We start from the raw sequence: 15,254 nt of genomic DNA, 5'->3' as shown, positions 1-15,254 counted from the left end.
CACTGTGACACCTGCAACCTCCAAATGGGCTTCCCAAGCCCTAAGCAGATCTTGGGATCTGGGGTAACGGGAAGCAAAGGTCACTGAGGAAAGAGAACCACTGTCCTCGAAGATTCCCTTGCTTTAGTTAAGCTTTGTGCTGGAAACTGCCTGTGACCACAGAGTGCATTCTCCCCTTTGGCCCAGCTGGACTGTATTACCCTTGCAGTTGACTCTGGCCACTTGACTTAAGTTTTTGCCAATAAAATGTGAGCCAAGCCACATGGGCCACTTTCAGTTCCAGGCTCTAACACATCCCGGTGCGCCTCCTGCATGTTCTCTTGCCTCTTCAGACTGGCTGGAATCTGGACAAGGCAGAGACCCATCAGACAGTGACAATGCCCCAGGGCAGGGCCAGTGACCTCCACCCAGATCCAGCCCAGAGTCGGCCAATTCTGGCCACGTCCATCACATGAACACTGCCTAGGGTTGCTTTGGGGCCACTGCCCCAGAGTTGCGTCCTTGTAACAGAAACATTATGACCGGCAAGCCAAAAATATTTATGATCTCCCCTTACAGAGAAAGTTTGCTGATCTCAACCTCGGGGGATGGCAGGGCAACGAAAAAGGAACTGAGTCCCTGAGCGCACACATGGAGCAGAGGGGTTGTGCACATCAGGACCACTGTGAGATGAGGAAATGGGTGTGCTTTGTTCACTAAGCCTCTGTGGTCTTGAGCGTCTGTCGCAGCTGCATAGGGCCAGTACCAGCTCCGGTCATCTTCTCTGGGAATGGTCTCAGAGAACTGTAAGTGCTGGCTCCCACCTTCTCTCCCCCCAGGCCCTACAGTCTACTCGGCACTGTTTCTGGAAACCGTATCAGGACACCCTAAGGAGAAGCCTGGCACACTGTAGGCATTCTATAAAATGTGGAGATCCAGCGATCCCACTTCTGGGGATATACCCAAAGGAAATGAAACCTGGATATGGAAGAGATATCTGCACTCCCGTGTTTATAGCAGCATTATTCACAAAAGCCAAGATATGGAAACAGCCTAAGTGGCCATCAAGAGGTGTATGGTTAAAGAAGATATGCTTTATACATATACAATGGAACTTATTCATCTGTGAGAAAAAAGGAAATGTATTGAATGAATGAACGAGCTGGAGAGTAAAAGAAAGAAGGTGAAGAGAAGAGAAAGGGAAACCAGGGCACTCTTGCCAATGTAGAACAGCAGATGAGTTTTGAATGCAGTGATACCTTGGTCTGGTACACAAAAGCTGTGTGGCCTCCAGCAAGTCATTTAACCTCTCTGAGCCTTACTTTCTCCATCCCTATAAAGGGGATGGAAAGACTGAATCATGCAGTGTTGTTGTCAGGATTAGAGATAACAAGAGTAGAAGGCATAATGTAGAAGACTTGGCTGTGGTTGTCTGACATTATGGTTGTCCACAACGTGGTAGTTTCTCTGCCATCAGCCACGAAGGGAGTGAAAAAAAGCACGTACCCCTGAGAACTTTTCCAAAGTCCTGGAAGTAAATACCACTTACAAGAGATTATCGTCCTCTGAGTCATCATGTTATCCTCTAAATTAATTTGTACCCACAGGCCTCAAATGATAAGCACGGTGGCGCAACTACTAGGGCAGCCATATTAACTCGGGGGGTGACAGTTATATTTCCTACGTAAGAAAGTGCTTGCTTTGCTATATAAGAATGTGTTGCTTTGAGCAGCTAGAGTGCAGCCTGAAATTCTATGATTCTGAAAACTAGGTGGGTTTCTGCTTGGCCTCTCCAGTGGGAAGAAGTTACTAAGTCTCGTAATAGCAAGTTCCAAATAAGGAGATGACAAGAAGTGCGTGTAAGTGTTGAGATGACAGGGCATCCGGGGCAGGCAAAGGGGGCAGGTGTCATCAGGGGCAGATTTGTTGAAACAGATGCACTTTGAGTGGTATAGCGTGATGATCCAATTAGCTGTCCTTTGCTGAACACAGAAGTGTTCTAGGAGCTGCAGTGGGTACTCTGAATTTTTAGCCAGCATACAAGGTAGGCACTGATTATTCTCCACCTTCTACAGATGAGGAAACTGAAACTAGGAGAAGGGACGTTGCTTGATTTGGAACAAACAACTGATAATGGTGGGGCCTGGATTCAAACCCTGGTCTGTAGGACTGTAGGACCCACAGCCTTGTCTGAAATACAGTATTTTCTAGGGCCTGCACCTCTCTATGATCCAAAGCCACAAATAGTAGGCAATGGTGGATACACTCACACATTTTAAAAAATTTAATTAATTACCCGTATTTAAAAACTAGGAGACTTTACGTTGAATCCTAGACATGGGGCTTATTGTGGTCAATCGGAAGATCTGGCAACATAGTGCAGGAATTGCCCTTCAACAATGACTGCCTGGAACCAAGCAGAGGCTGCTCCCTTCAGGAAAGACAAACAAGAACCAATTGGCCACAGTCCTCACCATTCCCTATTGTCTAGTCTCTGCCATTGTCACTCATTTTCTTTCCTTCCTGGTCCCTGTGGGCATTTGAGTTCAAGATCCCTGCCCTAGACTCTTGAGGCCCCTACCTCAAGGAAGCAATAGCAGTATCGTCTTGCCCTTTAGAGCATGGGGAGATGCGAATGGGTGGGAATGGTGGGTGGAGGAAGCACCGCGCTGTGGGTAAGTGACACAGTTTGTTCCAACAGGCAGAAGTCTTTTCTTCAGTGAGCACTATCTTGCCCTCCCCCCCACCCCCCCACCGCCCCAGGGGCTCAAGAATCTCTTAAAGCAGCTTGTTATCCCACTTCCCTTGGCCAGAAGCCCTCAGTGGCTCCTACTGAAACCATTTTATTTATTTCACTTGATCTACAAAGAGTCCAGACTCATTATAGACCTTGGTAAATGCTTTCCCCCCGCCAGCTCTATGGGGAGATCTGCTAACTTGATCAATAGACCCAAACTTTAATTTTTCTTATACAGCTAAGGCTATAGGGTAGGTGGAGGGGAGTAGAGAGGGGAGAGGGAAGAAGTCTTAAAACAGTATAGTTATAATTTCCCTTTGCCTAGAGGAAGAAACCATGTTGCTTCAATTTTGGCATGAGTTAAACTCGCTGCAAACATCGCTGTAAATGGGTCAGGCAGTCAAGAAAGCCAACAGTTGGCCGCATTTGTGCTAAATCCAGTCTTTTTGTTTTTGCCAGAGGAAAAAAAAAATTCTAATTTCTATCAGTCTAAATTGAGTTGGGGAGCATTATCAGCTGGAAGGACCCTTCTGATTTGACAGGCCCCACTGTATGATGATTAATTACTTCTCAGCTTCATTGGACTTTTCTAATTTCCTTTTGCCACTGGCTGGAGGCATCGCGCGATAAGTACTGCTCTTATTATTTTGTGCAAAGGAAAATGTCTATTACGGTCTGTCGTACAAGCGAGCAGAATGAAAAGACAGCCGATCAGGAAACTTGCAAACTCCTCTATCTTTATTTGGTCTCCCCTGGTCTCCCTTCCTCACTTGTTCTAAGACAGAGGTGGCCACACACGGTTTCCTGTCAAAATAAGAAGATAAAATCATAATCTCTATCAGAGTACTTGACATTTGGAAATTTGTATAATGATTTCACGGGATTTAATCCCCCAGCTCGCCACAAATCCTCCTCCAAATGCAAATGCAACTAAAATATTATACTGAGAGATGCAGGGCCATTCTTCTTCACCAGCGCATTTATTTGGTCATAAATTCAACTTGAGGGATTGCCTTATTGTATACAATACTGAAATGAGAACAATAATAATAACGATGTTAATAATAGTTCTTATTAAAGAACCATAATTGAATTTGGAAAGAGAACATTTTTCTAAGCGGACCAGACACCTAAATTATAATGTGTCGGTTTCCAGGGGCCTCTTGCCTCAGCACATGACAGCTTACGTGACTGGTGGGCTGGCTCTCTCCCTGGGATGATCACAGACTCTGCTGGAATGGACAATTGAGACTCAGCAGAGGCTGTTTGTTTTCCTGGAGAGGAGAGATATGAAAATGTATAACGGATCCCACTTCTGCAGCCCCTTCTGCCTGCTTATCCTCAGGCCTGGGCTGATACAGAGTTCAGCGACTCTCAGGACATGTTTACTGAGGCTCACGCAGGAAAAGCTCCACTGAGCAAATCACAGCAGCATTTTTCTACATCCCTGGCTGCTGCCGAGGAGGCTACTGCTTTCTCAAGGAGTCTGACTTCAAAGCAGGGGTGGAAGAGAAAAGGCTGAGAGTGCTGAGGGCAGGGCTGGAGGCCCGAGGCCCTGGGTTCCTGCCACAGCCCTGCACTGGCTTCTGAATTCTGCCTGTCTGCCACTGCTGCTTTGTTTGTTTATCTTTGGCGGGAAAGAGCTATTTAACTTGTTTTTTGAATAATAATACCAGCAAGTATTTAGTGAGCACTACATGAGAGCACTGTGCTAATTATGTACATTATCCCACGTGGTCTGTGCAGTCCACTTGATGTTGGTACCATTATGGACCCATTTTACAGACAGGAACACTCGGGCATCAAAGTTAAATGTCTTGCCTGGGATCACGTGGCTATTAAAAAACAGAGCCAGCATTTGACCCCAAGACTGTCATTCTTTCAACATCTCTGCTCTGCTGTCTCCTATTTCTCTCTTTTAACTTTTGCAAAAGCCCTGATGATAGTGTGTGGGGTGAAGAATACTGGCTGGATACATAGGATTTGCCATTTTATTCGCATACTCCGTCATGATTCTCTCATTTATGTCTCTATTTGTTCCCTAAACATTTATTGAGCACTTATGGTGCTAGATGTTTTACTAGGCTTGAGGAATCCCCAGATAAAATCCCCACGGTACTTGCCCTCAGGAAGCTCACTCTAACAAACGGCTAAAGCTTAAAACCCAGAGCAAGAAATGCTATAATACAGATGCGTAAGAGTGACAAATTTTGCCTGAGGGAATGCGGAGGTTTGCAAGAGGGTCTGACATTTGACCTGAGCCTGGAAGGGCCTTCCAGGCAGAGAGAACCATCTGGGCAAAGACTAAAGAAGTAAGTAAGCCTGGTGAGGCTAGTTTGTGGGGTCCTTGAGTAACCGAGAGGACAGATCCACCGGAAACTAAGACTGGGAAAGTATCGAAGGCCAGACCCTGAGGCTTACTAAGGAGTCTGACGCTAGTTTAATCTCTGAAATGGCCTGTTTGTGATCTCAGGCAAGTCCCTTCCCATCTCTGGGCCTCAGTTTCCCTATCTCTACAATGCAGTCATTAGTCTAGACGAGAGATTGCAAACCAGTGACCCATGGCTAGATCTGGGCCACACATGAGTTTTCTTTGGTCTGCATGTTTCTTTCTTTAACAGAGAGCCACCATTCAAGAGTTCACATCAAAATCCAGGTCTCTAGCTAATTTTGAAAACAAAGCCACAACAGATGGCGCCTACTTTCCCACGCAGCCAGAAGTGGCTGGAGTGAAGAAGCAGATGCATTGCTCAGGTGAACAGAGTGCTTTCCAGTTCGCCACAGTCTCTGCCACTCCCTATCATATGCCTGACACCAAGGCCAACTAAACATGGTCATGTGTCCTCACGCTGGTATTGTTGATTAGTGTTTTTTCTTAGAGGAAATATACCTCTATAATCATGATGCTAACAAAAGTGGGAAACAAAATCTAGTCCAAGAAAGGACCACATTTTAAGAAAAATAGTAGAGGGCATATTTTCATATTGAATTAAAGAAGATTTCTGTGTATTTTCTATACAAACAAAGGTGTGCCTGGGTTGAAAGAATTCAGTTGTATTCATTCAGCGTTCCTGCTGGCATCTGAGTCTGAACCTTGGGCTTCGTATGTCTCTAAAACTTCACTCTGGGTCCTGAGGTGACCTGCTGTGGAGCCCTGGAGTTGGAGCTTGGCCAGCAATATGGCCCTAACAGAGGGCCAGGGTGAGAAGCAGATTGCTGGTCACCTTGTCCACCTCCCAATGTGGCCCTTTATGCATGAACCCTCTCTGGCTTTCATTGAGAGGTGTGTAAGTCACTTGGGTGGGGAGAGCCTCCAGCTACCAACTGACCCTACTGGAAGAAGGAATCCCTCATCCACTGGCACCTGGCACCCAACCCCCCAGCAGCCCAGGAAGAAAGACATGGCAGGGACCTTGGAATGGCATAGGTGAGGCATCCTGTGTGACAGGATGGTCTGCTGAGGTGAGCTCTGGTAGACTATAGCTTTGATTTGCCAATCAGTACACTTCTCCCCTGTGAACCTTCAACTTCCCTGGATCTATGCCCTCGTCTCTGTAACCTTGTGGTGCCCGCCCCTTGACTCTGTGTGACTTGCATTGGTCACTAAGACGTTAGCAAACACAAGGCAAGCAGAGGCTTGAAATGTGCTTATGCGTTTTCTCTTCTCCTCTTGCCCTCTGCCTTCTCCACGAGAACACACCCAGGCCAACCTGCTGGAAGATGTGACTCATGGAACAGAGCCCAGATCTCCAGTTGTCCCAGCCAAAGCCTTCCTAGGCCCATGACATCCAGCCTACCCTGAAACCTGGGAGAAAGCCAGCCCAAATCACCCTTAGCCAACCCACAGCTGACCCCATACTCATGACTTGGGCCAGATGAGAGCAGAAGAAACTCCCCATCAACTGGCAAACTCAAAAGCTGAGGAAATGCCTATTGCTTAAGCCATTTTTGGAGTGGCTTGTAACACAGGATTCTTATGGCAACAGATGACTGATAGACCCTCCCCACAAGGATGTTTCTTCCCCAACAGCGCAATCCTTCCGCCATGTCAGCAACCCCTACCTCTTGTCCCCAGGCTGACTCCTAGAAGATGAAGTGGGTCCAGAGCCCAAAGTGTTTGGTGTCTTTCAGAGGTGGGTCTGGGGTTTAACTCTGCCCATTCCCAACTCTGTTGCCTTTCACCAGCACTTTATTTTTTGAAGCCTCAGTTTCCTCATCTGTTTAATGGGAAGAATAATAATAAAAATAAAAAGACAACTCTATAAAGTGCTGGCTTTATAGAGCTGTTGTGATGATTAAATGAAAAAGGCAGGTAGAAAGGACATTCAGCCCAGTGCCTACCATGTGGTACATATTCAATAGTAATCAAATGAGTCTCACTCCCACCCCTTCCCCTTTCCTCTTTCTATTAATTTTCTCAAACTCTTGATGGAGTTTCATCCTTTTTCCACACAGCAGTGGGCAACTCTTTCAACCTGTACTGAGTGTGATGATGTCAGAGCACACACCTGCAGAATTTCCCTCTGGCAAGAACCACAGACGACGCCTAGTTACCATGAGCCTGGGATTCCCCACTGCTTTCCTCATTCTCAGTAGGTCACTGAAGGTGGCCATAAGCACACGCTGACATGCCAGACATCACGTTGCACTTAGGAGACACAATCAGCAACACATCTAGAAGTCAAGTTTTGTCCCTAAGAGAGGCTGATGGTGCAGAAAAATGAGATTCTTTGTGTGTTGTAAATACCGGTGCTTCCCGAAGTGTGCACTGACAAAATGTTTCCCCATGGTGCCCCCTAAAGAAATAAATGATAGATAGATAGATAGATAGATAATAGATGATAGATAGATAGATAGATAGATAGATAATAGATAGGTGATAGATAGATGATAGATAGATAGATGATTGATAGATAGATAGATAGATAGATAGATAGATAGATAGATAGATAGAAATAGGACAATCCAAGGAAAAATAACTTTGATAAATTCTGAGCCAAACAGGCTTTGTGGAAGGACTTCTCAGAGACATTCAAGGATAATGTGTATTATTTCTCTCCAGCAAGGAGGTGGAGAATGTTGTGTTTTTTAGAAGTGATTTGACCACACAGCCCTCCATTTTGGAGTAATGTTTTACGAGACCAATAGCCTATGGAATATCCTTTTGGGAAACGGAGACTCGAACTCCAAGTTGGTAGCGTGGCTGCCATCGCAGACGAGCCATCCCCACCGGCAGGTTCTTCTCTGCCTCGTGGGAGACGCGGGGTGCAGTCACTGTTCTCTCTCTTACCATCCCTGGCTCTTTTGTTTGGGTCTCTCCTTACTCCCCTGTTTGGCCACCAATTAGAGCTGAAAGTTTGACTTCCCTTGGTTTTGTGGGGTTTTTTTTTCTCTTCTTAGAGTGAATTGTGCAGGCAGATGCCAGCAATTCGCTACTCCTCCCTGGTAGTGTGAACGCCCAAGAAGGCAGAAGTCCCTTCTTTGTGATGGAATAAAGCGGGGATGCTAGAAGCATTAGCCCTTCTTCATCATCCCCCCAATCAGACGAGGTTTAAATGGAATTCTGTCAGGGTCACCGACATGATTTTTTTTTAAACAGGCGCACAAGATACCATTACATTTCATCTTAGGACAATTGTTCTCTGAGCAAAGTGTGTTATTTTCCTGTAGGTAATCCCCTTACCAGATTGTGGATTTTCCATGTTTAACATCAGCCACGACAACCAAAACGCAACGAACTGTGTTATTGACAGTGTTTTAATTACAATACATAAAAGATCCAAGACAGCAAAGACGAGAAAATTATCTGCCTGACGTGGCATTTGTATGTTTAAGAAAACTCACAGTGGCGGTTCTAGCACGACGCAGATATATAATTTTTTCTGCTAATGCTCAAAATTCTAGGAGCATGTATGGGATTGCTTTAAAAGAAATAATAACATTAATAGAAATGATTGTCCCTGGCAGCACGATAAATGAAATTAGAAGCTCTTAGAATTGTGGGCTTGCAACAATGTTAGTGTGAAATATAATTGTTGGATTGCTTTGTTCTTTTTTCCAATAAAAGGTGGAAGCTTTTGAGTATTGTTATTAGGCGAGTTAAGCTGGGCTTCTGTACAGCATAGTTTTGTGTGTCTGAACCAGCAGAAGCTTTTGAAGTCCCACGATTCCTTCTGCTTGCTAATTCTTCCATTTGTTTGATTTTTGGTACAAAGAAAATGAAAGAATATGATGAGATTATGGCATTTTAAGTCAATATTTATTAAAAAATCAATCTAGATGAAAATCTGCCCATCCCTCTAATTAGATGAGGCAACTTGAGGTTGATTTTTAATTGCAAAAGTAATTACACGGAGCAGATAGCCAGTGACATTTGATTATCTAGGTGATTGATTAAAAAGCCGAGCTCACCAAGCAGATTGCCAGCCAGGGAATCCAGACAAAAGAGCAAATTAAAAAAGTTGTCCTGTTAGTAATCACAAAATTCAAGGATGAAATTACAGAGCCAAACACCTCCATTGCCCCCTCATCTTCATCACTCACTCCACTCGCATTCACTCCAATGCCTGATAAAGAAATGGATTAGTGTGAAATTAATTGAAGAAGGAAAAAGAAGGGGGGGGGACCAAATTCACGGCTGAGCACAGGGCTTTTAACAAGTTGAAACAAATTTCTCCAGTTTTATAATAAACTTTTCTGTTTTGGCAAGAGAGATGTTTTCATAAAGGATCTTTTCAGAATGTTTGATGATATTAATTTAGCCATTAAGAGAGAGGGAGGGGAAAAAGATCTCACTCTCTAGCAGAATAGGATATTAAGATGTCTTGCTTGTTCTTCATTTCATTATAACATGAAAGCCTGGGGAACAGGCTGTACATTTGGCAAGAGAATCCTTGGATTTGTAAACAGCCCTCGCTGACATATTGGGCAGAATAATGAAAGGGCTTCCCGGTCATTCAGAGGGACCCTGGTGCGGTCCACTTGAGGATATTGTGGATAAAGGTGGAAGGGTATATACCAGAGCAGTCCCCAAGAGGACCTCGGGTCTGGCTCACAGCGATAATTCCAAGTCCCAGGGAGTACCAGAAAAGCAAAAGGGAGACTGAGGCAGGGCCCCCCAGTGCGGCTCGGGCAGCCCTGAGAGCTCTGGCCGCCTCCTCACGACTGCTCGTCAGCACTGCTATGGGTAGGATGTAATGAAGCAGTCAAGAGATAAAGTCCAAATCACTGCTAACATCTATCCTTCTGCTTTGTCAGCAGATACCGTCCAGGCAGAGTTGGATGGGAGCGATGTGCTCCTTACACCCTCCAGGGCAGCTGATTTCAGCTAATTCCAGGGTCCAGAGCCTGCAGGTGCCACAGAGAGATGCTATGTCAATAGACAGATGCTTGGATTCCCAGCCTCTGATACTAGTTAACGCAACCCCTTCCTTGTATTCACTATTTTGCTTTTTCGAAAACCCATTTATTCCTTCAACACATCCTTTTGGTAAGGGAGTTTGATATTATGGTTAAGAGTTCAGGCTCTTAGAAAACAATTTAGCATCATCCAGGGCAACTGGAGTTATACACACCCTCTGACCTAGCGATTCTTCCACTAGGCATGCATCCTAGAAAAACATGTGCAATGTACACCAGCAGACATAGGCAAAAACACTCATAGCAACAAGGTTCTTATAGTTGCTGAAAACTGGGAACAGATCAAATGCCCATCACCTGAAAAATGGATAAATAAATTGAGGTATATCATTCAGTGGAATACTATGCACACATAAACTTCCACAGTCGCAACATTAGCCCAAGCAGCAAGACATGAAAGAGTATTTACTGAGTGATTCCATTTACATCAAGCTCAAAGTCAAGGAAAGCTAAATTACATTGTCTAAGAATCTATAGGTGGTCCAAGGAGAGGAAGGATTATAATCAGGGAAGAAGTGCAGTGAGTCTTTGGGGTATTTGCAATGTTTTAGTTTTATTTTTTGTCAGTGGTGGTGGTTATCAACTGTTTGTCCCACTGTACATATATGTTTCTTGGTTTTTTTCTGAATGTAGGTTATCTTTCACACATGCACACACATACTGGTAAATATATATATATATATGAATTTAAAAATAGATGCTCGACAAATTCATGGCAAGAAGGGAAAGTGGACTGCAGATGTGGTACTTCAGCTTCACCTGTAATGTTTTATTTCTTTTATTTCAAAAAAAACTCCTCCAGTTTAGTTTTATGTTTAACTTCTTTTGTTTAAAAGACTTGTAGCAAATATGGCCAAATCTTAACAAACATAAATTCTGGTTCATGGGAACATGGATATTTAAAATGTATCCATTACGCAATTTTCTTTTTCAAGAATTCTGAAAAGGAAAAAGAAACTACTTACTGCATATGAGAAAAACACTAATAAGGACCCAGGCTGAGTTCTGTGGGAGCCAAAAGAGGAAGAACCTGATTTGCCTGAGGTGAGCAGAGAAGGTTTCCAGAGGAGGTGCCACTTGAACAGAATCTTGGCAGATAAGTAGAAGTTCACCAGATAGATGCAGAGGATGAGGCAATTGAGTGGAAAAGAATATAGCAGTATGAGTGGACTGCAGACAATGAGTGCTACTAGAAGACCCCTCTGGGCCTCATTTTCCCAATCTGTAAAATGGGCTATTTTCCATCTCTCACATACCAGGCTCCAGAAAATGTGGACACTCAATTCAGCAAAAGCAGTGAAGATCCTGGGCTTTTAAAAAAATTTTATTTATTTAATTATTTTTGGCTGCATTGGGTCTTCATTGCTGCACGCAGGCTTTCTCTAGTTGTGGCGAGCGGGGGCTACTCTTTGTTGCGGTGCGTGGGCTTCTCATTGCAGTGACTTCTCTTGTTCTGGAGCACAGGCTCTAGGCACGTGGGCTTCAGTAGTTGTGGCTCATGGGCCCTAAAGCACAGGCTCAGTAGCTGTGGCACATGGGCTTAGTTGCTCTGTGGCATGTGGGATCTTCCCAGACTAGGGCTTGAACCTGTGTTCAAGCCACCAAGAACAATGCAGTGAACCCTGCATTGGCAGGCGGATTCTTAACTACTGCGCCACCAGGGAAGTCCCAAGACCCTGGGCTTTTGACACAGCCTGCCCAAGTTCAAGTGCAGCTCCTTGGGCAGACAGTCAATCTCCCTGTGCTCCTCCTGCCTTGTCTGCACAAACAGTGATAACAGTACTTCAGTATTTACCTTGTAAAACCTTGGTAAGGATGCAATGAACTCATACACTTAAACTATATACATCAGTGTCTGGCAGATATTAAGGTCTATGGGAGGATTTATCTGCTGATTCTCAGATATCTGTGACATCCATTCATGACTTTTTCAAAAGTTCTGGCCGTTTCATTGCCTCTGTCCACAACAATTTCACAGGCTCAAGGATTCTGCCATGTTCACCAGGGGAATTCTCATAACCCGGTGCTCATATCATCCGGGTCATCTGATGATTGTGCTTCTAGATTTGCCAAGTATTCCCTCTCCATAGCTACCCCTCCTCCTTTAATAGCTCTTTTTCGCTGGGATCTCATTCATTCTTACTTGTCTGAGTTTTCCCTTCTTGTCGTTACTGTCAGCCAAATTCTCTGAAGGCCACAAGCAAAGATCCCCCAAATCCATACGCAATTACATTGCCCTCTCGAGGGGATGGAGACTAGTCCGGGAGATAACAAGAAAGATACCACTATTGGCTTTTCCTTTTTCCAGGGCTTTGGAGCAGGGCTTCTCTCCTCTCCGTTAGCCACTGTTAGGTAAATGTTCCCAGGCAGGTGCCCTCTGACCATGGGTAGGAAGCAGTTACTGGTGAGGCTGAGGGTGAAGTCCTCCGAGGGCAGTGCCCAGAGGGCGAGTGGAGGGGCGTCTTTTCCCGATGAACACTTGGACTTTGACATTGGCGAGGTGGGCAGGAGCTTGGGGTTTGATCCTGGGCTATCAGAGCTGGGGGGAAACATAGCAAGAGCTGGTCCAGCCCCCTCATGACACAGATGAGGAAACTGAGGCCCCAAGAAGACCGAGCTGGGAGTACAGCCAACCTTCCTGATTTACAATCCATTACTCTCTCTCTCGCCACGTTGATTAGCTCAGCTTTTCACCCCCATCTCTAGGGGCAGTAAATTGATGGCAAAAAAGTCCCCAATTTTTCATGCCTTTCTATAAACACATTATTTGCAATGTCATTGCAGCTCCTCACATCAAGAAGTAAAGTCTGGGGCTTCCCTGGTGGCGCAGTAGTTGAGAGTCCGCCTGCCGATGCAGGGGACGCAGGTTCGTGTCCCGGTCTGGGAAGATCCCACATGCCGCGGAGCGGCTGGGCCCGTGAGCCATGGCTGCTGCGCCTGCGCGTCCGGAGCCTGTGCTCCGCAACGGGAGAGGCCACAACAGTGAGAGGCCCACATAACGCAAAAAAAAAAAAAAAAAAAGTAAAGTCTGTTTCCCCACCAAAATCTGTATTAGTTTGTAGGGCTGCCATAACAAAGAACCATATAGACTGGGAGGCTTCAACAACAGAAAAGTAATTTCTCATATTTCTGTAGGCCAGAAGTCCAAGATCAAGGTGTGGGCAGGGTTGGTTTCCTCTGAGACCTCTCTTCTTGCCTTGCAGATGCCATTTTCTCCCTGAGTCTTCACATGGTCTTCCCCCTTGCACGTCTGTGTCCTAGTCTCCTCTTCTTACAAAGACACCAGTCATAATGGATTAGGACCCTACCCACATGACTTCATTTTACTTTAACCATCTTTTTAAAGGCCCTATCTCCAGATACAGTCACATTTTAAGGTACTAGGGGTTAGGACTTCAACATATGAATAAGGGCTGAAAATGTGACTGGCTTTGGCCAACAGAATATGGCAGAAGTGATGGTACCAGCTCCAAGCCTAGGCCTCAGAAGACCTTGCTTGCTTCTTAGAACTCTTCCAGTGCCACCACCAGTGAACATGCCTGGACAAACCTATTGGCCACATGGAGCAGAGGGGGAGGCCATCCTAGATTGGCCAATAGCCAGCTAACTCCCAACATGTGAGTGAGCACAGCCGAGAGCCACAAAATAGACCCACAGGTGACCGGCCAGCTGACCAGAGACACCTGAGTGTGCATAGCCCAGCCCAGCAGAACCACCTATCCACCAAGCAGACCCATGAGCTTTTAAGGCACTGGGTTTGTGTTTGTTTAGTATGTGGCATATTATGGCAGATAACTGATACATTAACCCACATTGAATTTATTCATTGAACAGTTTACTCTGGCTGGATACTGTTAAGCACTTTGCATGTATTAGCTTGTTTAACTATTCTATTCCCATTTTTCAGATCAAGAACCTGAGGCAAAGAGAATGTGTGACTTGCCCAGGGTTGCATAGTGTGTTTGCTAAAAGAATCAAGATTGGAACTCAGGCAGTCTGGTTCTAGAACCCATGTTCTTTGATCATACTCTGTGGTGCTTTTCTGTTATTGCTTAAGATGAATTATTTCTCTTCTACTGAAGTTATCAATAGATTTGACAAGAGAGCAATTCCCAGGTCCCACATTCCTGACTCCAGGGTGGCCTCTTCATAAGGAAGCTAGGGAGGGGATGAGCAGGGGTGAGGATCTTCTTCCGAATCGCTTCCGGTGTATGACCTGAGGTCAGCAAGTTAATTTTTCTCCCCTGTATCTAGAATAGTAGGAATGTTGGGAGCTAGTTTCACGAGGGCAATGGTGGTGAATGAGGCATGTCTAGACCAGGCCGCTCTTGGAATGAGAAGTTTCTGCGTCCCAGCTGTTTCGTAGGCCTCCAGAGTTTCCTAGCTTCCTGCTAGTCCTAAGACCCACCCCCTTCATCTCCCATCAATTTTGTAACCCTTATACCTTTCCTATAAAACATTTGTGTTTAATCAGCCAAACTGATTAACACTAAGAACAATCACCATGTCACCAATTGTATTTCATTCATTCAACAAACATTCATTGAGCACCTACTGTATGCCAAGTGCTATGCTAGGTGCTGCGGACACAGCAATGAATAAAGCACATGAATCCCATGCTCTCATGGAGCATACATTCTCGTAAATATGAGCCCTTTCCTGTTAAATGTGTTTGTGGGAAATGCAAGTACATCTCATCCTTCAAGGCAGCCAGATGATTGAGACCTTCAGAGTCAGTCCAATCTGGATTTAAGTCCCATAGAAAGGTCTTTAAAACTTCACATCTGAACCCCAAAATGAATTAGAATTTTTACTCTTGTCTATCCTATCTGGTTTATCTCATTACAAAGACATTCCTGTGTGATGTTTAAACAAGTCCATCAGCTTCTCCAAGCCTCACTTGTCTCTTTATGTGGAGTGTTGCAATTCCTAGGTTTCAGTAATAGCAGCTGTCTCTTAAGTAACTAAGTTCCAGGCATTTTTCTTACTATTAAATGTTGTCTTCGTCCCAATTCCAGGAGATAGGTACTATAATTCATCCGCAGACTGGCCACTTGCGGGTCTGCTTGAAGATCTGCTCTCCCACCCCACCCTTCTTCCCCTGTTCTGCTCTGCATTC

Source organism: Grampus griseus (genome assembly GCF_964374135.1).
Source record: "Grampus griseus genome assembly, chromosome: 19".
Taxonomy (NCBI): Eukaryota; Metazoa; Chordata; class Mammalia; order Artiodactyla; family Delphinidae; genus Grampus; species Grampus griseus.
Note: the sequence above shows the minus strand (reverse complement) of the source record.